The 27,253-nt window shown below is 38.3% G+C and overlaps 1 protein-coding gene across 2 annotated transcripts in view; it reads left to right on the top strand.

The window, feature by feature from the left end:
- The window catches only part of LOC133611772 (fibroblast growth factor receptor-like 1), a 99,147-nt gene that overhangs the window by 50,319 nt on the left and 21,575 nt on the right, over positions 1-27,253 (top strand). The window lies entirely within an intron of this gene.

Below are 27,253 nucleotides of genomic sequence, written 5' to 3'. Positions count from 1 at the left end.
AAGTCGGTGACGTCATTACCCGTGTTTTTTCGGGCAGAAACCACCATGCACTGTATGTCTGTAATGCGGGAGCATTTAAAGCGGAGGCATGTTGGTCCTCGCTAAGATAGTTAGCTTGAAGATACAATACATTTCCGGATTCCTAGTTACACACCTGCAGGAAATACAGGAGGGCGTGTGTCTTGCCAGAACACTGGCTTGAATTTGAGAGCAAGCTGCAACGAACACATTGCATTGCAAGCCGCTTCTAAGATATTCATCTTCACCACCAAGTTTCTTACAAGTTGCATAATCACTGGAGTACTAGAGAAAGATAAATGGCTAAGCATGCTACACCCACATACACACACATACACCGAGCAGGACGACACAAGAAGCTAACTGCTAAAGCTTCAATGTAAAGTTGCGGTGATTAATAATGATGTCGATACAATCGACACATAATATAGTATCAGTGTATATTTGTAAATTACTTTCTTCCAAAATATTTAAGTTTTACAATTTAATAGATAACAGAAATTAATGATTACGCTTGCTTGCGGTTAACATACTACGACGTACGTTCGCATCCGAGGTGGGCGGTGCTACACGTCATATTATCCCATTCCAACGAGCACGCTCCCTCATTTGTTGTAAAACTTACAATTAATCAGTGAGCAGCGGCTCTCTACTCTTGCCGTCTCAACGAATCATGGCCATTACTAATGTGTCATCCATCGTGTTTATTAACCAGATGCTTCCTGTCGTATCCCGCTTCAACGTGTGAGTTTGTCATGTCTCCAACCACCACAAAGCCTGGCTGAAAATGGCTCCTAACCTGCATATAGGGGCCACTTTTGTAATTTCCTTTGAGTGGTCCCTATAGACGGGTTTGGCTGTAAATAAGAAATAGAAAGAACTCAGTTAATCAAGCATTAGTCAATACCAATAATCAGATTTAAGAACCATTTTCATTAAAGAGGGGAACACAACAGGGATGTCCTGCTTTTGGAGTATTATTTAATTTGATTAAATAAATATACAATATTCCTGGTATAAAAATGGAATCTTGGTAGAACAAGTTATCAATGTACTTTGATGATCGAATTCTCTACCTGACACGGTAATTACTGAAAATGGTTGTTTATCAGGGTATAACATGAATTGGAAAAAATGTGCAATACTACGACTCAATAAGCATTGTAAGAAATCGCAAGTTCAAAACTCCAAAATAATTTTTTTTTAAAAGGCGGAAATTATATATTTAGGATTGCATATCACACCAAATAAATATTCAAGCTGATATTTAAATCTTAAACATTTAAGAAAAAAGATTGTATACAAATTGGAATGTTAGTCACGGTCAGAGCTGGGTAGTAACGTGCTATGTTTACTCTGTTACATTTACTTAAGTAACTTTTTGAAAAAATTTTACTTGTCAGAGTAGCTTTAATGTAACATACTTTTTACTTTTACCTAAGTATTTTTGTGAAGAAGAAATGCTACTTTTACGCCGTTACATTGAGTTTCATTCCAATACTTACATTTATTTATATCATAATTATTTATAATCTACTGATTAAAGACATGCACCTGGGGATAGGTTGATTGGCAACACTAAATGGTCCCTAGTGTGTGAATGTGAGTGTGAATGTTGTCTGTCTATCTGTGTTGGCCCTGCGATGAGGTGGCGACTTGTCCAGGGTGACCCCGCCTTCCGCCCGATGGATGGATGGATGATTAAGACTTACAAAGACTAATTCATTTGTCAGCAAGCCCTTTTCCGGCAGGCACTGTCATAGGACTTTGTTTCGCCAATCCAACGTAAGCTTTCGTGACTTTGGACTCCATTTCACTAATCAAACGGAGCCTCGCATTCTACCTAGCAAGGAATAACAAGCTGGTGGTCTAATAAAATAAAATAAACAAAATAAGACACTTTAATTACATGACAGGACGCCAGCACGTCCCGGCTGTTTGAGACAACTGTTAAGAAGAAACCTCCTAAAACAGTTGACTAAAATAGCAATATTTTTGTTTGTCTCTGATGATCCTAATAACCACAAGTGTCATTTAAACACATTAAAACATTACCATCAACATTAAATAGCATTGGAAATTTGTAGTTATCTGTTAAATTCGGAGCTTGTAAGTTACTAGCGCTAGCCTATTAGCATGGAGCATTCTCTTTTTCTACTGTACTTACATTCCCAAATAGCTAAACAAGCTGAAATGACCACACTCGCTCCCTAGTGTACAAGAGGCACACTGCGTATGGCCAACAGTCACATTAGAGATAAGAGCATGAAAACTAAAACTTCACATGTCCATGTGAAAATAGAATACATTTAATTATTTGTCAAATCAGACTAATTACCGGTAAGTGCATAGACATTTACTGACTGTAAAAGGTGACATGATATCAGACAAGGCAGCACAAATCTTCAATGATTACTTTCAAACTAGTAAAAAGAATATATATATAATGTGCTGTTATTTGTGTCAGTAGAAGTGTTCACATTTCAGCCTACAACAATTATATTTCTAACTCGAGAAAACATGTTGCAATAAATTGTATATGATTTTTGTTTTACACACACGCTCACACCACTTACAATTGTAGTTTAAGAACCATTAATAAATAGCTACTAAATAAATCACTACATACTACATTAGAAGTTACTCACAAGTTACTCAATACTTGAGTAGTTTTTTCACAATACACTTACTCAAGTAATTATTTTTATGACTTCTTTTTACTTTTACTTCAGTCATATACTTCTAAACTAACGGCATTTTTACTTGAGTAACATTTTTGGGTTCTCTACCCACCTCTGGTCATGGTCACGTCTCCAAATATTACTTTATGGCTGAGTGAGCATGGTAAAAAATTAGTATACTTCCAGTAGTTAGTTACATATGGAAAATTATGCCTGATTAATAAAAGTTGGTTTAAGAAAATACATACAATGATATGACATTTGATATGATGTGGAAAGAAGGCTCGATGTTCATATTTAACATTGTCTGGATGGATAGTTCATAAGCTAATGGAGGACTACAATTACCAAATTTTCTACATTATTATGTCTCCTTTTGTTGTGAACAAGCGAGCAAATGATTCCATTTTTCTGGTGGTTAGAGTGTCCGCCCTGAGATCGGTAGGTCGTGAGTTCAAACCCCGGCCGAGTCATACCAAAGACTATAAAAATGGGACCCATTACCTCCCTGCTTGGCACTCAGCATCAAGGGTTGGAATTGGGGGTTAAATCACAGCTGCTCACTGCTCCCCTCACCTCCCAGGGGGTGATCAAGGGTGATGGGTCAAATGCAGAGAATGATTTCGCCACACCTAGTGTGTGTGTGACAATCATGGGTACTTTAACTTTAAAGATAAGGACTGGATCAACACAGAAATAAATATGTAAATGATTTTTGACATTCATGTGGGGAGTATACCTGTATTACAGTATATTAAAAGTTATCCAAATAAATGAGACGTAGCCCAATAGAAGCTACTCTTAGTATTCTAAAACTGTGTTATAAAATACTTGGAATTTATCCAATTACAATATATTTGTGAGTCAACCTCTTTGGTACAATGCTAACATCATAATTAATAAAAATGTAGTCAAATTGACTTCATGAAAAAATAGAGGGATTACTAAACCACATCACAATATTCATGAGAACTCCTTAACAATTCAATGAATTAGTTGATCAATGTGAATATACTTAGAGATATTTTTTTTCTTTTCTCTTTGAGTCATATTGTAAAAAATGCATATCTTCTGAAAGTATGACTTATAATATCCACAAACTGGATACTTTTTATTCAGGATACAATTAAAATAAATAGTTAAATGGTTTTACAGAATTATAAATGAACGTCATACTAGGAATGCAAATGATGCATGTGTTCGGAAATGGGTGATTGACTTAAACATTTTAGAAAAAGACACATAAAAGAATATTTGGAAAAATGACAATAAGCTCTTTAGATGCATTAAAAATAAGACGAGTCCATTTAACATCTTGTATAGATTGTACACGCTCAGTTGTTAAAAATGGGTACAGCAGATAGCAAGTTTTTTATAAAGCATCAGTCAAAGGAACTCTTATTCACTAACTGTTGGAATATCAGAGAATAAAAGAGTTGTGGTTTAAAACAACAAAAGAAGCAATCACGTTATTAAATATAAACATCCGAATGACAAGGCAAACTTGTATTCTTGGAGATCTGCATCAATTTTGAAACGTGTCATCAAATAATAATGCATTTTTGTCAAAATGCATCATACCAAAAACAATATTTAAAAGATAAATAGATGACGATAGTCCAGCTCATATTGACTTAACACACAGTTACCGGTAAGTTAATTTGTGCCACTAGCGTCCCTTCCACATCTCATTTTTCAACCTTGTTAATCGTCATCCAAGTGTAAAAACACGTTAACCACTGTAAAATGTAAAACCAACAGAACACTACCTAACTTTGATAATTACATGTACTGTGAGTTTGCTTAATTCACACAACTTCAAGATGGTGTATATTCTTCTCCTTGACACCTCCTGTTGAGGCTGGTTCCTTTGGGATAAATGTTACAAAAAGCCAAATAAAAACCAAGACTCACACTCCTGTTAATCAGTCAATGCTCACCTGTCTTCTCACAAATAACGTTGAGTTCTTGCCACACATAACTACAGTTAAAACTAGTCTCAATGTTGGTCAAATTGTAATTTTACAGCCCCAGTTTTCCCAAGTAAAAAGTATTATATTGCGAACAAACTATGGTTACTGGTTAGTGACACACTTGCATACTTATTATTATGAGTGTGCCGCTCCAGTTCACAATAAAAGACAACATCTCTTAGAGGTCAGGGTCGAGAACAAGTGGATTTACGGCGGTTTAGTGGTGGATCCTCTGGTGGTTGAGTGTGTTACAGCTGTTATCTCTCAGTGCCCAAAGTCAACATCAGCACGGGATATTGTTTCATACTACTTTATCCTCAGTAAATCAAATGGATCTGGTGCTCTTCCTACTCAGTAGGCTACATTCAGCAGCAGGAGGTCCACATAAGAAACACATTCAGTATAAATATGTCGCTTGGTCCACTGTCACACAGCTTTTGAATGAGGCCTTAGGAAATACGTCTGTTCAAGCCTTTGTGTGTATTTATGCATGTATAGCCAGCGCATGTATTTCCGTCGGGCTGGAGCGCAGCATGATGAATGAGCAGAGCAGAGCGTGATGGCTGCATTTAGTCTAATTACTCTAAGATGCCTAATTATGGCCAGAGCTAGTTAGGGCCATAGAATGTGCTTTGTCGCTCGTAGGAGGAGTCGGGACCGCCTCAAATGAAGAAGAACCATAATCAGGTAGATGTGGAAGCACGTAGGAAAAAGGTGCTTGCTGTAATAAAGCAGGCTTCAAGGCAATAGACTGGTACCACTTTTATTTGCAGTTTCCCCACATTGCAAGATTGCCAATGAGTTCAAAGAAAGAGGTCTGCTGATTGTGCTAAAATGAAAGGTTAAAGCTGGCACGCAGCCAGCTTAAATGTCAAGGTTCGTTGTGCAGTTATGCTACTCTGTATATCATCAAAGTCGGGCGTGTTTATGTGAGCACATGAAGGCCATTCAGAGTTTTACAAACACTTAGATGTGGAACTTATTCAGAATTGATCAGACGACACCAGTCGTTTTGAATATCCCATTGATTGGCTTGATACATTTTTGGGGGATGTTTTTTATTTGACGGCCACTTAAAGAGGGTAAATATAGATTTCTTTCTGGTAGACTACGACTCTACTGAGGGGAACCAAGTGGAGTCCATGTGAAAAGAGAAGAATGTATTAGTACAGTGTGATGTTGTTTTTTCCGATTCTCTCGGAATCGTTCACATTTTTAAATGTCAATTCCTATTTTCGATACTCAGTCTGCCGACCGACAGGTATTATTCCCACGGAGGTGGTTAAGCAACTAACTGTCTTATCTCCATACACCGTGTGGAGCCTCTCCTCTTAAGCACACATGTAAGAGGAAGACGGATCAATCCATAAATTGAAAGCGTTGATACCAAGGGTTGTATCAGTTTATGATTAATACCAGAGTGATTAGATCAATACTTAATTTTCCCCAAATCTTGTTTTTTTTTTCATTTTTGTTAATGTTTACAAACTCAAGGAATATGTCCTTAGACTTTGAGGGCAAAAACCAAAGGATTTAAATGAATACTAGATGGTAGTTTTTGTTTTTGTATAGTTATTATGTACCATTGACTTTGTTTTGATCAAACAATTGAATGTAATGAAATACAAATAAGCGACTACCTGGAGAGGGACAAGCGGTGGCAAATGGATGGATGGTTATAACTATTTAATTCATTGCTCTATAACTGTTAATTTACTCTATCCAAAAGCAGTGCTTAATTATTAACTGCACTTTAACTGTTAACTTATTCAGTCCACTACAACTACTCATCCACTGCAGTTCAACTGTTTACCGTATTTTCCGCACTATAAGGCGCACCTAAAAACCTCCAATTTTCTCAAAAGCTGACAGTGCGACTTATCCTGTGCGCCTTATATACGGACCAATATTGAGCCACAACAAACCTAAACTTCATTTTCATAAAGTTTAGGTCTCGCAACTACGGTAAGCAGCCTCCAGCAGCCGCCCCCGAAGAAGAAGAAGAAGAAGCGCGTGGTGCATGCTGGGATGTATGACTGCGCGAGGCGTGCCGTTTTGATTTCCAATTGTTTGTTTATGTAAAGACCCCAAAATGGCTCCTATTAAGAGCTTACGACGCAGAGTTTAAACTTAAGACGATCAGTCACGCAGTAGAACACGGGAATGGAACAGCAGCGACACTGACTCGATTAATAAAGACTTCGAAGAGACGGAGCCGTATAAATAAATGATAAATGGGTTGTACTTGTATAGCGCTTTTCTACCTTCAAGGTACTCAAAGCGCTTTGACACTTCTTCCACATTTACCCATTCACACACACATTCACACACTGATGGAGGGAGCTGCCATGCAAGGCGCTAACCAGCACCCATCAGGAGCAAGGGTGAAGTGTCTTGCTCAGGACACAACGGACATGACGAGGTTGGTACTAGGTGGGGATTGAACCAGGGACCCTCGGGTCGCGCACGGCCATTCTTCCACTGCGCCACGCCGTCCCTAATTATTATATTCACCCAACTGTTTGATTCGGACACTGAAGAAGAAGAATTCGAGGGATTTGTGGATGAGGAATAACTTCATAAAGTGAGCTTTACATGTTTATATTGTGTGTTGGGTTGTGTGACATTAACATTTGAGCAACGTTGAGTTATTGATATATTGTTATTGCTCTGCACTATTTCGAGTGTTACTATATTGTGATTGCACTAACGTTTAATTTACTGTAACAGTATCACTGTTTTTTATGTGTTTATTAAATTAGGGAAAAGTTCCCCTCCACAATGTGATATAAATGTTGCACTGCATGTTATACCTTGCTGTTGTTAAAAGATAAACAAAACACCACGTCACTGACTTTACCTCGGGGAAAATAATAAAACAGCTGTTTATTCATTTTGGGAGTGAACAGAGTTGTCAGAACGCTGGTTTGTAATCTATTAATAAAGTTTGACTGACCTATCTGACTGTTTTGTTGACATTCCTTTTAGCGCAGCTCCATCTAATGGATGCATAGGTGTGCCTTATAATCCGGTGCGCCTTATATATGAACAAAGTTTTGAAATATGCCATTCATTTAAGGTGCGCCTTATAATCCGGTGCGCCTTATAGTGCGGAAAATACGGTACTTATTATTATTATTAGCCTTTATTTAACCAGGTAAAATCCCATTGAGATCAAATATCTCTTTTCCAAGGGAGACCTGGCCAAGAGAGCAGCAGCAAGGTTACATTAGAAACAGTAAACAAATACATAAAACATCACATTTACAACATTAAAACTTGCTCACATGACACATGTGCATACAGACAAGGTAGACTGCAGTCCTTTCACAGAAGTTTTAAACTCATTCAACGGAACTAGGGTTTGAAGTTTAATATTCGATTGTAGGTTATTCCATGCCTTCGGTGCTGAAAACCTAAATGCTTTCTTGCCCAGTTCAGTTCTTACTTTGGGGACGACAAATTGCAGAACATTCATTGAACGAAGATTGTGACTTCCTTGTTTCTTTGTTAAAAGACAAGACAGATAAGATGGAGTGATACCCAGAATGGTTTTGTAGATGAAAACATACCAATGATTGAGGCGTCGAGCACATAAAGATGTCCAGTTAACCATTGAGTATAACACACAATGGTGAGTAAGGGGAGCGCAGTTGGTGATGAATCTCAGTGCCCCGTGGTACACACTATCCAGATTGTGGAGACAACCAGCAGTAGCATTCATGTACAACACATCTCCATAGTCAATAACAGGTAAAAAGGTTGTTTCCACCAATTTTTGTGTCACAGTAAAAGAAAAGCAAGAATTGTTTCTATAATAAAATCCCAGTAAAAGTTTCAGTTGTTTTACAACATACTGAATGTGCTCCTTAAAACTCAAGTGGTCATTAATTAAAAATCCTAAATATTTAAAAGCAGATACTAACATAATTTGTTGCCCATTTCTTGTTAAAATGTTCTCACACATTGCTGATCTTACAGTTTTTGATGTGGTAAAGAGCATACGCTTTGTTTTCTCTGCATTTAAAACCAATTGAAGATAGCAAAGTTGTCCATTGATATTTAACTTTTTATTTATTCACTGCAACCTGACTATATCTATTGCCTGCCACTTAACCGTTTATTTATGCACTGCTATTTAACTGTTTATTCATTATCCACTGTCATATTACTGTTATCTATTCATTGCCATATAACTATTATCTATCCACTACCATATAACTGCTAACTTGCCTAAACCAAGATGCTGCTGTATGGTATTGCTAAACAACGTTTTGTTGTGTTACAAATACAAAGACAATAAAGCTCCTATCCTATCCTAGTTTAAATAACAAGAAAACAAGAAACCAATAAACCATCCAATAAAAATACAACAAAGTGGCAATACTGTAAAAATGTCAATAGGCAAAATATCTGCTGAATCAAAAGTCACTACACAGTCTATACTGTTCATTGGTGTTACCATACCTGAGTTACTGTGTGGAGATATGGGGGAACAATTATAAAAGTACACTTGACATGCCAACAGTACTGCAGAAAAGATCAGTCAAAATAATACATTAGGCTGGATATAGAGAATATACAAATCATGTTCATTTATTAAAAAATATTGAAATAAACTGATATTCAAACTTCAGAAATAATGTACAAAGCAAACAACAACGAGCTGCGCAGAAATGTACAACAGTACTTCTCAACAAGAGAAGGAAAATACAATTTTAGGATTAAACTGAACCTAAAGCATTTATATAAATGCATAACTTTAGTGTATCTTTATGTGGGCTTAAACTATGGAATGGATTAACTAAAGAACTTAAACAATGTACTAATATGAGCCAGTTTTAGAAATAGTACAGGCAGATGGTGTTGACAAAAAATACTAAAGAACTGCTGAAGTTACAGGGTAAGTGTCTAATATTACTATCATATATTCATTATGGGACTGGGGTAGAATAAGAATAAGTTCTGATTTATATTACTGTACTCCTTTTGAATTATTTGTTATTTCTTATTCATCGCTACTCTATTTAGTCTCTCTTTCTGTACCCAACTGGTCGAGACAGACAGCCACCCCACAGAGCATGGGTTCTGTTCGAAGTTTCTTTCCACTGAGGAGTTTTCCTTGCCTCTGTTGCCAAGTGCTTGCTCATGTAGGGTTTAGTTAGTTCTATCTTTTTTTTCTTTATTTATTTGTTTTCTGCTGATAATGGTGCAACGTTGGGACCAAACAAATTCTGCTTATTACCACTCTTTTTGGACAGTTGATCACTTGAGCAAAATGTGTGTTTGGGAAGTTTTAACATGTTTCAAGTAAACTTGAATTGAATTGAAACATTGTGTTGAATGTAATGTAATTGTTACACTGTCTATAGTACTCACCATAAATGATTTTTTTTTTTAATTGTTCAATACATGTGATTGTATCATCCAATTTCACTCATGGGTGATTGGAATTGGCAGCATAAAACCCTGATCGGAAACGTTCTACCTTTAACACACAACATAAGTGTAAATGTTTTTATGAGGTTTTCAAAAATAAAATAAAACTTTTGTGGAAAATATATTTTTGTGGAAAGAAACGTCATACATTCAAGTTCAAATGATTGATATTTAGATACTGGTTGAAAATATGGCTGTGAGAAGAGTACATTTTTGACCCTGCCTCTTAAAAGAATCTTAATTGAGAATCGTTTGGAGCCAGAATCGAAATGAGCAACCGGAATAGGAACCGCAATCGTCCAAATTCAAACCATGCCTAACCCTATTTACAGGTATTACTAAAAGACACAAATCGGTCAACACTCGTGTTTCCCCTTTCTTTAAACCATCTTTTTTGTTGTCATATAAAAGGGACACGCGGTAGAAAATGGATGGATGGATGGATGGATGGATTTTTCCTGTATCCTCTCCTATAAGTCGAAATAGCGCAGCGCTTGCCCCTGGCTCTAGCAACACTCAGTAGATATCGGTGTAATCATGCGGACGCGGCGCGGGGCTAATGACTGGCAACCCAACGAGTCGCATGTCACATGGGCATTGACGACAATGCAGGAGACGACATCTCTGCACAAAAATAACGAAGTATTTTAAAATATCTTTGCAAATTGGAGGCTTATTGTAACCAAGCTTCTTCTAAAGATGACCGCTCACATTGTGAAAGCTTAACATGAAAGAAGGACAACAGCCATGGACTTCAGAGGCACTTTATTTACACCTAGTCTTTCCGTCACACATTATTACAGCTGTTAAAAGCTAAAAGACAACACACTTCTGGCCTTCATTATAAAAGCGCTTCGTGTTACATCCTGTCTAACTCAGCTGAACAAAATAAGGGTCTCAGAATAGGAGATTAGGTTATCTATATCTTAAGAAGAGCAGGGTCCCTTATTTTCCTCCATTTTCTTGGGAAATTTCCCATATTATGTAGTGCAAATGTCGATAGGTATTACAAGACAGAGGTTTTCCAGGACATCCACACATGATGTACTGTACATAAACTAAGGATCAAGAACAAACAAACACAAAATAACAGCAGACGTGTTTATGAGCTGCAAATCCATAATTTGTACTTTTTAAAAGTTAATTGTTCCATGTGAAGTGGATATTACAGGTTCTGTTTTTGAGAAAATTGGGGGCTTCGTTGTCAAAATATAGAAGTTAGCTTTATGTAGCCAAAATGTCTGATCAACAACTGGTGATGAATCAGCTAACTATGCATTTAGGTAACTAGTGTGAAAATACAGTATATCATTGTGACAGTCTCAAGCTGTCGGGTGGGTTCCAAGGACCATCAAGGAACGACATTTTGCGGGCAGGTTTAGACTTTTTTATTTTTTCAAATAAAAAACCCTCAGTGCCGGTCGCTCTTCAGCTCCGCTTCTCTGCTCGCTCCTCCGCTCTTGCTTTTCAGCCGCGTGCATCGTCGTCTTCCTTGGGCTTTCTTGCGCTCTCGCTCAGCATCAGCCTCTCGTTGTGTCTGTCTCTTTCCTCCGTCTCTCTCGCCGACCTTTACGTCTCCCACCCTTTTATACGGTGCGAGAGGATAATTATATTGTCTGCAGCTGCGCGATCCACGCATCTTGTCCTGATTGCGGCGTCGCTCCCGGCGAGCCCCGCCTCGCTGCTCGTTGCTCGCTCGTCGTCCACGCCTCCTCGCCGCCATCATGGAGCGGGCTCCGGTGTGCCCTGCCTCCCTGTTGGACTGCCGGCCACGCCTCCTTGTCGTCATCTTGGAGCGGGCTCCGGCGGGTCACGCCTCGCCACAATCATGTTCAAAACTATTTTCCACAAGCAATTAATAGCGATAAGAATAAAGCCCTTATGAACTGTTTTTAAGTAATAAGCGGTAGAAAATGGATGGATGGTTGGATTTTGATTATTAACTTCCATATATTAACAAATAGTGTATTTAATACCATATTACTGTATATGACTAGGGACGCAACAATTATAGATTTTGACTGTATACCGGTAATTATAGTCTGAGTAATAATCATGGTTTCTCAGTTGTCACGATTATTATGCATTATTTAATATCACAACAATAATATATAAAGTTATATTCCTAAGAGATTTTGATGTGTTATTTATATTATTTTTGTAAGTATCACTAATCTAAACATGTTATGATAACAGTGCAAAATAATAAATATAAACAAAAAGTATTATTCATAGTTAATTAATTAATTAATAATATGAGAATAAGATTAACTTTATTGAGCCCCCAGGGGAAATGTAGGCCCTGTATAAATTCAGGTGTTACTGTCATCAACTGTCATCCATGCCTTTTTTATTCATTTAAAAAAATCTACTTTATGCTTTATCATCTGGAATGCACACAATTATATCCCCTGGTGTAGTGCCGTTCATCTACAAGCTTCTGATGTTATGTTAGTGTTTTACACTTGCTATATTAATTTATAATCCATGCCTATAGTTTATTAAACGCAGACATGAAATATCAATCTCTACAGTTAAATGGTCACTGACTAGTCCTTGACAGAAGTGCCTGTTTGATTACACTGAACTGTCACAATGCTAATCTATTGATTGTAGGTGACACGTTTATATTTAACTCCCTACCAACTCAATTCTTCATGAAGTAATTTGCCACTAACATAATTGAACTCTGTTATTATTTCTTACATTTACTTTGGCGTGTAAAGCTGGGTGGTGACCCCTCAAATGCTGCACCATATTGGACATATTAGACCCTTTAGCCGCAACTTTCTTTTAACAGGTTCTGAAAATGGGGGAGCCATCGCCCTAAATTACTTTTTGGTAATTTTTAGGTACCCAAAATGTTCCCACGCTGCCGACTTCAGCATTTTTTGGGTGGGAGAATATGTGCCGAAAATAACGTACCAGCATGTCCGTTTATAGCGAGTGACGAGTGAAACACACGGTGTTATGGAGGCTTTGCAATTAAATAACCTTGATGTTTTTAATCACTAGTAAGAGTAAAACCAGTTAATCCTTACATCCCTGCGTACGACTAAATAACACGTACGACTAAATAACACAAAATTACTTACACTTTGACAGAAGTGACAGAAGCATGCAGAGTTGGGAATTAGTCCTATGGTTGCTCACTGAGCTTAGAGATCTCACAGGACTGTTTGAGTCTTGTGTAACGACAGGTCAGCCTCTGTCATTTTGTATAGTTATTGAGGCATATTATTAGTCAAAATTATGATTGTAACTCTTAAAATTTAGGGGCATTTATCCAAAGACATGCACCTGGGGATAGGTTGGTTGGCAACACTAAATTGGCCCTAGTGTGTGAATGTGCGTGTGAATGTTGTCTGTCCATCTGTGTTGGCCCTGCGATGAGGTGGCCACTTGTCCAGGGTGTACCCCACCTTCCGCCCGATTGTAGCTGAGATAGGCTCCAGCACCCCCCTCGACCTTGAAGGGAATAAGCGGTAGAAAATGGATGGATGGATGAATTTGGGGCTTCTATTGTACTGTCACTGTGTAAGGAGAACGCTGCGACCAACATTTGTTAGCTTAGTTTGAGCCGATTAAATCATATCCACTGTTAAATTGAAAGCCTAAAAAAACATTTAGAATATTGTCTAAAGCCAAGCAGTAGATAAGGACAGACAAGGTAAGAATGGATGTGGGAGGAATGATGCATGTGATAGGTTGGGCAAGGGAAGGCGGTCCCTGTCCCATCTACCAACAGACTGCCTGTCCTCCCCAAAGCTATCTGAAGAATCTGTTCAGTCGGTGCAACATGGCGCCTCCTCAATCCCACCAGCTGGCTGTTTGGGCCTGTTTAGGGTGGTCTCCTGACAACTGGGCCCATCACTTCAAGGCTCCCCCTCCAGGATAGAGCCATGCCTGCAGGAACTTCCTCTGTCTATCCCCAGCTGCTCCAACAGGCCACATGGGACTGTCTATGTGTGGATTTTATTAGCCATAAATGACAGAATAATTCAGAGATAGTGTAATTTCTGTGTTCGGCTCCACTCTGGAGATGCTGTCAGGCAAAACCGTGTGAGTCACTGATCACCTGGGCAGGCCGATCGTGGTGAACTTTCCCCTCAACAATGTCGCCATCAACATCTGGAGCTCATTGTGGCCCAAATCATCCGAGCCATTTTCCTGTGATTCAGCTGGCACGGGAGGCCAGGGACCTGTTTCCTGTGGCTGGATTTGTGAATGAAGTGAGAACGGATGGCGTCAGTCCCCAAACACTGTAACACGACCATGCATGGTTTCAGGGCGGATTGCATTCTAAGCTTTTTTCTGAGTTTATCCATGTCATTGAATTATTACCCCTGTATTTAGAGGTCCCATATTATAAGTCTCAAAATCTCTGCAACGGTGTGTTGGAAGTGTGTATGCTGGAATTTAGACCTTTTAAAAGTGCTTTTAGTCGGTCCTAATTTTAAGAGACATTCTGTTGTACATTTTATCCACTTTTTATATATATATATATATATATATATATATATATATATATATGTATATATATATATATATATATATACACACTATAACTCTGCAATGTAATAGATGTCATAGATCATATGATACAACATAATATTAAGGAGTGGTATAGTAGAACACCAAATTTTGCATGATTAGCATAGCTACGGTCTGTGAGTCAAACCCAAAAATGCTAACACAAAACTCATTTTTAGAGAGTAATTATAGTTTTAAATATAGAAAAAATGTGAAATACATATATGAATGTTGAACTTGTTACAGTCTGTGTTGGTCTGGACCCCAAGATGGATGCAGAGACTTGAAGTGACATCACAGCGGAGTTGTGAGCGTTCCATTTACGAAGTCGGAAATCAAGATGGTCACATCCACGAAAGCTAATTTTGTACTTGAATGGGAAAATATGGACTCTTTCTACAGCCTTCAAACATGGTGGATGAAGAGGAAACAGACGCTATTGCTAGCAATGTAGAACGTATAAAACAGGGGTGCCCACACTTTTTCTGCAGGCGAGCTACTTTTCAATTGACCAAGTCGAGGGGATCTACTTCATTCATATTTATAATTTATATTTATTTATTTATTTATGAAAGATAGGTTTTTGTTAAAAAGTTAAAGGTGTTTACTGATAATACAAGCATGTTTAACACATATAGATTCCTTTCTTTCATGAAGACAAGAATGTAAGTTGGTGTATTACCTGATTCTGATGACTTGCATTGATAGGAATCAGACAGTAGTGCTGATAACGTCCGCATTTTCAAATGAAGGAGAAAAAAAAATCCTCCTTTCTGTCCAATACCACATGAAAGTAGTTGGTTTTTGCCATCCATACTCGTTTTTATACACTTTACAACAAATACATTGGCGGCAAACTCCTTAGCTTGCTAGCTTGTGTACACCAGCTTTCTGAGACTCTTATTTTGTTAGCGCAGGCAGGATGAAGCAGCGCTTTTATTGTGAGGATAGGAACTGTGCAGTCTGTCTTTAGAGTTTTGACGGCAGGTACGGCGTGAGAGTCTGTTGAAATAGGTAGGCATTTATAGAAGCCAGCTGATTGACAACCACTACCAGGTGTGGCCAGGCATCCAATCAGCAGCAGGTGAGGGGAAATAGTGCTCAGGGAGACATGCAGGAAAAGGAACCAAACATAAGAACGCTACACAAGGAATAAACACAAACTAAGGAAACATAAGACGGGATGTGACGGATCGTCACACGAAGCCTGCCCTAATGGCCATCGGCAATGCATTGTGGGAAATGTAGAAAAACTGGCAGCCCTCTATACTCGGAGGAATATTACACAATGTGTCTACAACAGGAAGTGAACTCATGTGACGTCACATAAACCGGAAAAAGCACGCAACACCAGTTTTCCCTGTGTCATTAACAAAACATTCTAAAACCTTTACAAATACAAACGGAAGACAAACACACAAAATTATTCTGCCCAGAAAGTAAATTGTTTATTTTAGTTATTTATTTATTTAAATAAAACTTGTTTAAAATATTCCAGTGTCTGTACAATTACCGTACTTTTTAAACAAATTCAACAATACCGTGATAATAATGAAAACCGTATAATAATTTTAGTCACAATAACCGTGATATAAAATCTTTCTAATGTTACATCCCTAGTGGGGTGTACAAAAACCTAGGTATATTCTGTATATTCTTATTTTGGTGTCACACTGTTATTATACTGTATTATTTGTTATAAAATTTAAGAAAGTGAATTATGCACAGTAGACGACTCTTAAATCGCCTATGTTTAAGTATTATCTCGCACTGAAAAATCTAATTAATTAATTTGCTTCCTAAATTGAGTTCTAGATTGTACTTTGCAACACAAACTTTGATTAATTTAAAATCCCTTCAGGCTAAAATAACAATGATTTGGCCGCCATGTGATGCCCAACATCCCCTCAGTCTTTCTCCTAGTCTGCAAACATTGTGCAAAAACAATGGTGGCATGGCTTAGTTATAACCTGTTCATAAAGGGCAGCATTGTGTCCTAAAAAATTGCCAAAACGTCGAGAGGAAATGGGGGGAAACGGTCAAAAGACACCTCAGCAATGACGGACCGTGTTCTGTTTGGATTGGGAGGTTCAAGAACCTGGAGGAATGTGGAGCACCTAAGTGAGCATTTCTTCCAGTGCAAAATATTTTTTTAAAGGAATGGGTTATTATAGTTGGCCAGTTAGGACCCTTCAAATAGCTGTGACATCATGGCTGGGCTGCTGCTGCAGGGGACAAACAAAGGAGGGTTTGTACCCACAACCCTCCAGTCTAGAGATTTGAGGGGTTTCATGGGCGGGGGTTAGAAGTCACATCTGGTCTCTTTACCTGGCGGGGTACTGGAGAGTATCACCAAACTGTATCTGAACAACTTCATAATGAGGCAAAGTGAACATAATGTACCTTTGCACACAGAGGCTGAGTTGCAAAAACAAAAGTGAACAAAAGTATAGGGACACATGGGCATCACATTAAGAAAAAGTCCATATGAAAGAATATATGAAGTTAGCCTCCTCGTGCTGCCACAGAATTTGCGCTCTCCTGAAAAGACTTTTGAAATTTTAGAGGGGTGTCAGGGAGGTTTTTTTGTCCATTCATAGAGAAGGATATTTGTAAGGTGAGAGGTCGCAGATGGTGGACGAAGTTGGACAATGTTGAGGTCAGAGCTGCCACACAGCACATTCACCCATGCATGCCTTTGTGGACCTTGCTTTGTGCACCGGGCAACACAAAAGCGCCTTCCCCAAACTGCTCCCACAAAGTTGGAAGCACAGAATTGTCCCAAATGTCTTGTCATGTGAAAGAAATTAGATTGTTGTATCCATACAGTTTATCTTCCTCTTCTTGAGCAATCTTAGCATCTGTTTAAACGGATATTTGTGCAATCCCTCTACCGTACTTTTAATTCATCAATGCCTAATATGAAAAGTAGATACGCATCACAAACGGTCGATTAGGTTTCAGTCATTATACTTTCTGTAAGCCCCGACTTAACGGCTCGGCATGATGTCAGCCAGTGACATAAACTTCACAGCTGCCTCCTGGAATTGCGTTCATGAAAAGCGGATCATGTTACTTCCCAATGCTCTACAAGTCTACGCGGTCCAACACGAGCGTTCTCCCAGCTATCTATAAATGATAGATGCTATCTATAAATGCTGAATTTACCGAGATGGCGCCAAGAACACGGTGCTAGGTTCATTTGGTGTCGTGCCACGGTCAGTGCACCATTTTAATGGTAAATGCGCTGCCTTCTCTACTTTTACGGTACACTGCTTTCCAGTGTTGCCTCATTAACAGGATGATGGTGGGGGCTTCTATGCGAGGTGCCAGCTGGCTCCTCAAGAGGTCAATGTGTTGTTCAAGGTGACTGCAGGAACTAGAGGGCCCTGTTACCTCTGAGAAGTTATATTAACTTGACTAACATACATGGGGTGTCTTCATTTTTTCATATAACTTGAGGATGGGCACTGAAGTCCGTCCGTAATACCACGTACCAATTCACGTTAAATCAAACAGTGACTGTGTTGCTTAAAACGTCAGCCAGTTGCAGACTGGAGAGGAAACAATCACTCAAGCAACACGCAGAGCGGAATCCGCCAAACTGCCTCTAGGTACAGAAGAAAGTTAATTTTGTATTTCCAAGGGGGCTGTCAAAGTAAATGCATTTACACATGCGATTAATGGCAAAAAAAAATCAACTGTACATGCTCTTTTACCATAACCCAGTGCTTCTCAAATATTTATTAACACCACCTTGAACAAAAACGGAAAAAGAAATATAGTTCAACTTACAACAAAGAATAACTTCATTAACATAGTTTTTTAGTCTGTAACAGAAAAGATTTAAATGGGTGAAATTATATTTTTTCTACATTTTTAAAACACTTCCTTGTGACCTCCATACAGGGTTTCCCATTCTTGTAATTGATCGTGGCGGCCCGCCACAGCAAAATAAAAGCCGCCAAACCTTAAGAAGCAAGGTTTTTATGTGAAAACAAATTAAATTAATTAATTAATTAATGATTAATTATTTATTTATTCATATTGTATGAATGAATACACATATACATATATGCATATTATTTGCACATAATTGACCAGTAATGCACCGAAAATGTGGCTGTAGAAAAAAGACTTTGATCACAGAAACAGCGTTGCCGAAACCGGATGTTGTGATGACGTAACAAAGACGCATGCGATTGTCTGGAGTGGAAGCCGCATGTCTGCGATGTGGACATACTTTGATATATCCTAGATAAAAGCGCGGACAGCGATCTACAAAATGCGCACTGGCCAAATATTAAGAGGACAGTGGCAGCTTTTTAAGACAAGAAAATGCAGTTGGAGGAGCAGTGTGAGGTCAGGCTTGCTGCCGCTCTCATTGTTTGTCGCGGACATGGAGCGACAGAAATAGAGTCTCTAAACACGAGTACAAGTCTCCAATACGAGACACGAGTCTCTAATAACATCAAAAAAAGATGCTACATTCGTTGCTAGTCTTTTTTTTTAAGTCACTAAAATGATTGTAGACGTCTCTAGAAACTTGAAAAATGATAGAAATTATTTAAAAAGTACATTGTAATACAAGCAACAATTTAAAAATAGAGCAAAATGATAAACTGTGTTAATACAGACTTCAACTTAGACTTGTTGAACCTTTTGACCTTAACAAAGAAAAGCCCATAGATGACTTCATTGACACAATGTACAGCCTGAGTTTCTATCCTAAAATCACAAGGCCAAGTAGAATCTCAGGACACAGCGCTACACTTATTGATTATATTTTTACTAATGATTTTGATAATAATACCCCAAGTGGCCTGCTAATATCGGACATCAGTGATCATCTGCCAGTTTTCATGATCTATGACGGAAACTAAGTATGACAGCTTTCAAAAATGATCTGAGAAATCAAAGTAGGGACATTGTATACATTGAAAATGATGTAGATGATGCATATGGTATTTTTTTAATACCTTCGAGATGCCTTATGACAAACACTGTCCATTGAAACAATTTAGTAAGAAGCAAAAGAAAAACAATCAACCATAGATGACAAAAAGACCGAAAAATGCTTGCAACAAGAAGAATACATTATATAGAACATTTATAACACAAAGATCTACAGAGGCAGAAAACAAGTACAAAATGTATAAGAATAAGCTACCTGGCATACTACAAATATGTAGAAAATAATATTACAGTCAATTATAATATTGACTGTAGCTGAGATAGGCTCCAGCGCCCCCCGCGACCCCAAATGGGAATAAGCGGTAGAAAATGGATGGATGGATGGATCAATTATTGGACCAGAACAAAAAGAATTTGAGAGCAAAATGGGGCATCCTAAATAGCATTATTAAAAATGGTGCTAAGGATTATCCTAAATACTTCTCAGATGGAAATGTAAAAAATGACAATATGAACTAAGTAGTTGAAAGCTTCAATAAGTATTTTGTGAACATTGGACCAAATCTGGAGGAAAAGATTCCAGATCCTGAGTCAGTTGAGGACTTGAATGACACTATAGACAGAAACCCCAACTCTATGTTCCTTGAAGGAGTGACAAAAGAGGAAAATATCAATATTGTGAAAAAATTTAAATCCAAGACCTCAACTGATTGTAACGAAATTGATATGGAAACGATAAAAAAGGTTATTGTAGAGATTTCAGAACCTTTAACATACATCAGAAACCTATCATTTCAAACAGGCAAATTCACAGATAAAATGAAAATAGCAAAAGTCATACCAATTTATAAGATAGGAGAGAAACACCAGTTTATAAACTACAGACCGGTTTCCCTACTTCCACAATGTTCTAAAATTATTGAAAAACGGTTTAACAAGAGATTGGACAAATTCATAAATGAAAATGAAACACTCACAGACAACCAGTACGGATACAGAGCCAACATCTCAACATCAATGGCATTAATCAAAATAACGGAAGAGATCACCATTGCAATAGATAGCAAAAAATGTGCAGCTGCAGTGTTTATGGATTTAACAAAAGCATTTGACACAATTAATCACATTATCTTATTAAACAAATTAGAAAGGTATGGAATCAGAGGGTTGGTCTTGAACTGGGTTAGACGCTACTTAACCAACAGGAAGCAATACGTGAAGATAGGCGAACACACGTCTACAGAGCTGAAAATATCTTGTGGCGTACCTCAGGGATCAATACTTGGACCAAAATTGTTCAATCTCTATATAAACGACATTTGTAAAGTTACAAAGGACTTAAAATTAGTATTATTTGCAGATTATACAGCTTTGTTTTGTTCAAGAGAGAACACACATAAGCTAATAAAAATAATAACAGAAGAAATGAACAAATTAAAGAGATGGTTTGACAAAAGCAGACTATCTTTGAATCTCAGTAAAAGTAAAATAATGCTATTTGGTAACAGTAGAAGAGAAAGTCAAACACAAATACAAATAGACGGAGTAGATATTGAAAGGGTAAAAGAAAACACATTTTTGGGTGTAATAATAGATGACAAAATAAGCAGGAAACCTCATGTAAAAAAATATACAACATAAAGTAGCAAGAAACACATCAATAATGAATAAAGCAAAACATATTCTGGATCAAAAATCACTTCATATTCTCTACCGCTCGCTAGTGTTAGCATATCTGAATTATTGTGCAGAAATATGGGGAAACAACTACAAATGTGCGCTTCATTCACTAACGATGTTACAAAAAGATCACATAGAATAATACATAATGTTGGCTATAGAGAACATACAAACCGTTCATTAATTGAATAACAAATATTGAAATTCAATGATTTGGTGCATTTGCAAACATCTAAAATTATGTATAAAGTAGGGCTGGGCGATATATCGATATACTCGATATATCGATATACTCGATACATCGCGGGTTTGCCTCTGTGCGATATAGAAAATGATTATATCGTGATATGGTGATATTGGAGTATACGTTGTCACGCAGTTGCATTTAGCTGCGGGCATTACACGACAGGCGTTTCTCACTCTTTCTAGTCTCTCCTTCTCACAGGGTCGTAAAACAAGCGCACCTTCTTACATACGTCACATACTGTCACGTCATACGTCACATACGTATACGCCCTCGCCCAGCAGAGAGTTAGCAGCATGGCTAACGTTAGCTGAGGCAGGTGGTGCAAGCGGAGCGGTGCGAGTGACAATACAAGAGAAGGTGCGAAACTGATCACAAATGGAGGAAGAACAATTAATGCCCAAAAAAAACAGCGCAGGGTTCATCATCTGGCGGTAGTTTGGCTTCTAGCGGGAAGATATTCATCAGACAACAGTAATATGCAAAGTATGCAGCAGAAGCGTTGCTACAAAAGGTAGCAGCCAACGTTCCCTCTAAGGTGCGCGCCTGCGCAATTGCGCACTGCTCAAGCGTCCTCAGCGCACAGCAAATATACGCCGCGCACCAAATCAAATCCCATCTGAATTCTAAACAAAATAAACACATTTATTCTGTATAATTTTGCAATGCAACTCTGAGTGACAGTGACAACAAGCGGCCCTAACGGTGTTCGTCAACACCGTTCAATTGAACACCGTTCAATTATTGTAACGTCTATTGAGATGCTTCAAGGACAGGAATTATATCGATCACTTTTTGAGCAAAACTGTTTATATTCGGCCATAACCACACCAAAAACATGAGTAAAAAACTTCTATCTCGAAAAACTAGTCATTTTCTGCCGTACAAACCAGGCAAAAACCAACTTGTCATCTGTCACCAACACGCATACCACTAAGCCACTGGTGCGTTTATGGCCACACAAAAAGTCGGACAACTCAAACACCACACAAAGTTACACTATGACTCTTCAGTCATACGTGTGCTTATTCTACTGTCATTTATTATTAATGTTAATTTATTGATATTAATCATGGAATGCTGTTACTAGAGAAAGTTACAGGAATGCACACTTCATCCTATGCTTACATTTCATTGTGCAACATGAGGATGTTTAAGGGCAACTAAATGTGATCTCTGAAAGGGGTACAAATGATTTCCAAAGCAGGACCCCCACCCAGACATATTGTACAATACTAATCCATAGCTTGTGAAAAACAAGATTTCTTTTATTTTCATTACAAGTGGGCCAAATCACTAATATTACAAAATAATCTCATGAAAATGACTCCTCTCATTTGAGTGTTATTATAAAAGATTGGTTTGAGACAGGTGTGCTGCTGGTATTGCCACGTGTGATGTTGCTCACATGTGCTCCACTGAATGCTTAGGGAGTTTTTGTGTTTGCTCAGACACATGAACAATTAGAGGGAACATTGGTAGCAGCACTACTAATTTGTTCTTTCATTTAAAAAGTCACCCGCGAGAGAATGAAGAGTGCTTGAAACTCCGCACGTTAACATCTCCGGCCGGTGCCACACCCAAAAAAATGCCGAAACAACCTGCACTGACAAATGAGCCTGGCGTCTTCCATTTACAGATCAACACCATATGTAAAAACATAGTCACAAACACAAGGAGACAACGTCCGCAGTAACTTATTACATAGCGAAGGACATGGCCCCATAAACATCATCTATGCAACATTTTGACCAGAGAACCACCATTACATGTTATGTAGACCACAAGGAGGTGTTTTCAATTTAGAAAAATAATAATAATATGACTCCTTTAATGCGCCCTATTATATGCATCAAGTGTTCATTCAAGGCTAAGACAAAATATCGAGATATACAGGTAAAAGCCAGTAAATTAGAATATTTTGAAAAACTTAATTTATTTCAGTAATTGCATTCAAAAGGTGTAACTTGTACATTATATTTATTCATTGCACACAGACTGATGCATTTAAATGTTTATTTCTTTTTTTCTTCTTTTTTTTTTAAAGCTCCCATTAATGCCCTTTTTGCCTTCATTTCAGTACTGTTATTGCACTGGAGAATAATACAATCTGTTGATCAACTTGACATACATTTTTATTTTCCTTTTAACATAATTAATGAAAAACAGTGCAACATAAAAAGGCATTCCTCCTTTCTTTAAACTTGGACCAATGACCATGAATAAAAAACAAGTTAAAGTGCAACATAAGAAGGCACATCATCTTCCTTGAAACATAAAGCCTGACATCTGGAGTGATGCTGCTGTCTTCCACACTTGGAGCCATGGATTGTAGAATACTTGTTTTCAGTGGCAGGATCATTGACACAGATGGTGAAGTTTCAGTGCTCAGTAGAGATGGAACACTTTTGAGGGGTTTAAGCACCTGGAGGACCTCACCTGCCACTCTCACATCATCATCAGACAGGGTGACATTTGTCTTCAGGGTGTTGTGGGTCAATGCAGAGTATATAGCTGCCTGCTGCTCCAACATATCATAAGTGGAGTTCCACCTCGTTGGGACATCATGTATGAGCAGGCAGCTTTAGCATTTCTTGCTTTGTCTTAAGCACATGAGCAGCTGTTGTGCTTGGGTGGAAGTAAGAAACCTTCCTGATCCTCCCAAAGAGGCGCTCCATCCTATTGACTGAGATTCCCTTCTGTGATGCCAAATTCACTACATGTGCAAAGCACCTATCTGTGGTCCCAGTCCTGCCTCATTCTCTGTAATTATTTGATTTTTGGCATTATCACGTGTGACTGGGATATCTTTATCTTCCAGTCCTCCACTGCTTGTGTCAGTACCTGCGCAAGGTGACTCTCGTAGAGGGGGCGTGTCTTCTCATCTCCCAGTCTGCTGTGATGAAGTGAGCGCTTACAGGAAAAGCCAGTAAATTAGAATATTTTGAAAAACTTGATTTATTTCAGTAATTGCATTCAAAAGGTGTAACTTGTACATTATATTTATTCATTGCACACAGACTGATGCATTCAAATGTTTATTTCATTTAATTTTGATGATTTGAAGTGGCAACAAATGAAAATCCAAAATTCCGTGTGTCACAAAATTAGAATATTACTTAAGGCTAATACAAAAAAGGGATTTTTAGAAATGTTGGCCAACTGAAAAGTATGAAAATGAAAAATATGAGCATGTACAATACTCAATACTTGGTTGGAGCTCCTTTTGCCTCAATTACTGCGTTAATGCGGCGTGGCATGGAGTCGATGAGTTTCTGGCACTGCTCAGGTGTTATGAGAGCCCAGGTTGCTCTGATAGTGGCCTTCAACTCTTCTGCGTTTTTGGGTCTGGCACTCTGCATCTTCCTTTTCACAATACCCCACAGATTTTCTATGGGGCTAAGGTCAGGGGAGTTGGCGGGCCAATTTAGAACAGAAATACCATGGTCCGTAAACCAGGCACGGGTAGATTTTGCGCTGTGTGCAGGCGCCAAGTCCTGTTGGAACTTCAAATCTCCATCTCCATAGAGCAGGTCAGCAGCAGGAAGCATGAAGTGCTCTAAAACTTGCTGGTAGACGGCTGCGTTGACCCTGGATCTCAGGAAACAGAGTGGACCGACACCAGCAGATGACATGGCACCCCAAACCATCACTGATGGTGGAAACTTTACACTAGACTTCAGGCAACGTGGATCCTGTGCCTCTCCTGTCTTCCTCCAGACTCTGGGACCTCGATTTCCAAAGGAAATGCAAAATTTGCATGGTTGGGTGATGGTTTGGGGTGCCATGTCATCTGCTGGTGTCGGTCCACTCTGTTTCCTGAGATCCAGGGTCAACGCAGCCGTCTACCAGCAAGTTTTAGAGCACTTCATGCTTCCTGCTGCTGACCTGCTCTATGGAGATGGAGATTTCAAGTTCCAACAGGACTTGGCGCCTGCACACAGCGCAAAATCTACCCGTGCCTGGTTTACGGACCATGGTATTTCTGTTCTAAATTGGCCCGCCAACTCCCCTGACCTTAGCCCCATAGAAAATCTGTGGGGTATTGTGAAAAGGAAGATGCAGAATGCCAGACCCAAAAACGCAGAAGAGTTGAAGGCCACTATCAGAGCAACCTGGGCTCTCATAACACCTGAGCAGTGCCAGAAACTCATCGACTCCATGCCACGCCGCATTAACGCAGTAATTGAGGCAAAAGGAGCTCCAACCAAGTATTGAGTATTGTACATGCTCATATTTTTCATTTTCATACTTTTCAGTTGGCCAACATTTCTAAAAATCCCTTTTTTGTATTAGCCTTAAGTAATATTCTAATTTTGTGACACACGGAATTTTGGATTTTCATTTGTTGCCACTTCAAATCATCAAAATTAAATGAAATAAACATTTGAATGCATCAGTCTGTGTGCAATGAATAAATATAATGTACAAGTTACACCTTTTGAATGCAATTACTGAAATAAATCAAGTTTTTAAAAATATTCTAATTTACTGGCTTTTACCTGTATATCGTATATCGCGATATGGCCTAAAAATATCGAGATATTAATAAAAGCCAATATCGCCCAGCCCTAGTTTAAAGCAATCTATTACCTGCTACCCTAGAATGTACAACAATTTTTCTCAACAAAAGAGGAGAAATACAACCTTAGAGGAACATCTCATTTAAAACAATTGTATGCGCGTACTACACTTAAAACCTTTAGCATATCCGTATGTGGAATTAAATTATGGAATGGATTAATCAAATAAATCAAACAAAGCACCATAATGATCCAGTTTAAGAGACTGTTCAAACTACAAGTGTTCACAAAGTACAAATAAGAACAATTATGATCCACATCTTGAACCTTTTTATTTTTTTTAAAGATAAATGTTATTTATGTATTAAATATTTGTTTACTCACTATGGTATATTAATTTTTTTTTTTTTTAATTCACTGTTCTGTTACAGAGAACAAGGAAATGGGATACATTTGCTATGATATGAAAAGGGGTAGGATTAAATAAACTCTGCTTCTTCCAACTCCTTTTCAGACGTGCTGTAATGAAACAACTGGAAATATGTGATGCATTACATTGTATCGTATGCATGTTCGACATAAACTGAAACAAATTAATAATAACAAAGATTTGTTTTCCAATGTATGTATAACATTTCTTTTAGCCTTTTTAAAGAAAATATATGAGATCAGATTATGCAAATGATATAATTACATCACATAAACCACGCCCCCACCGCCAGAGTTATGTTGGCAATTTGGGGAAACCCTGACATAAGATGTAATGGTGGGATTTTGGTCAAAATTTTACATAGTTTATGTTGTACAGACCGTCTTTAAGCTGCTTTCTGGCAGTGTCTTTACGTGCCTCCCCTTTGGCTGCGACTTCTCCCTGTGAATCTACTGACAGATATAAGTTTGAACTATTTGCTACTTACAATTGGCAGCAGCGGAGGATGCATATGCATGTACGAGCCAGTCTGCTTCACAACAAGAGGATAGAGAAAAAGAAAGAACTTATTGACTACAGTGTCGGACTACAATGCAAAGAACTACGGGTAAATCTCTACCATACATGGAGATACCCGCTGAGTGCTGACGTCACCAACTGAAAAACCGACACACATTAGGCAAATTCCAAACTGCTCGTTTGGAGGAAATATGAAGGAAGTCAACATTGTTTTATAAATATCTTCTGCCATGTCTCCATGGTTTGATTACACATTTTCTGGACTTATGCAGACCCCAAATACAAAAAAAACAGGTACC

This window comes from Nerophis lumbriciformis, linkage group LG08 (genome assembly GCF_033978685.3).
Source record: "Nerophis lumbriciformis linkage group LG08, RoL_Nlum_v2.1, whole genome shotgun sequence".
NCBI lineage: Eukaryota > Metazoa > Chordata > Actinopteri > Syngnathiformes > Syngnathidae > Nerophis > Nerophis lumbriciformis.
This window is presented reverse-complemented; position numbering and strand designations above follow the sequence as displayed.